This window comes from Eimeria mitis, genomic scaffold, assembly GCF_000499745.2.
Source record: "Eimeria mitis Houghton genomic scaffold, Emh_scaff1706, whole genome shotgun sequence".
NCBI classification, from domain to species: Eukaryota; Apicomplexa; class Conoidasida; order Eucoccidiorida; family Eimeriidae; genus Eimeria; species Eimeria mitis.
In genome coordinates, this window is record NW_013570022.1 from 6,984 (window position 1) to 7,943 (window position 960).

Consider the following 960-nt stretch of genomic DNA (forward strand, 5'->3'; position numbering starts at 1 on the left):
GGGGTGAGCATATAGTCTCTCGGGAGACAGCAGGCGACGTAGTTGCAACCACACTCAAGTTTAGCGTCCCTAACCTTTTTTAATCAGTATCCTGGCATTCAGAACTTTGTTTCTCAGCCCGATCTAAATCTTTAACGGGGCATTTATTCTCCACTCGCGGGCAACTAAATTGTGAGGTTGCTGGCGTAGACTTGCGCCGTTGCATCCTACTGGGAACGCAGCGGTTGCGATGTGGCAGTAGTAACACGCATCGGTGAAGGAAAGAATTGCAGTGATAAATTGTTGTTTTTGGAGAATTGCTATAGACGCCTGTAAAAAGCCATTGTATCAGCTTGGTTTCAGAGACTCGCGTAGTTTTCAGACTAGCCCATGCTTTTGCAACAGCTAAAAGAAAAGACACTACAATCCTGTTGTCAGTGCAGCCGTGCTCACAGTTTTGCGACACGGGAAAGCAATTTAGAAGCAGCAGTATATCGCCAGGGCCAGCGACACAAGTTTCTCCCATGGTAACAGGACTACCTCGGTTGAATCGCTATAAAATATGTACGCCCAAACTCTCTAAATACCTGAGTTTGAGTTGAATTCGACGGACCTTCACTCTACAGCCGTCAAGAATTACTTGCGAGCTGAACCGTTCGCCGCCCAGCCACGTCTGCCCTGATGGTGGACCCCAGCGGCTCCACCGGCAGGGCAGAGGAAGAGGCAAAAACATAACTTGTCGCTGTACACAAAAAAGCTCATCGAGCACTGTATAATCGGGCCTTTACCACTATTTTGCGCTAGTTAAGTGGTCCGCCAGAAGTCATCTCTTCCCTGACGCTCTCCTCAGCCGCGAGTTTCTCATCTGCATCGAGTGTGCACTATGTGATCCGCGGGATTCTACACCTCAGCAGGTAGCGTAACTCCTGGTTTCCCTCAACCATAAAAAATAAAAGCCTCTTGGATCATCCCTCTCTTAAA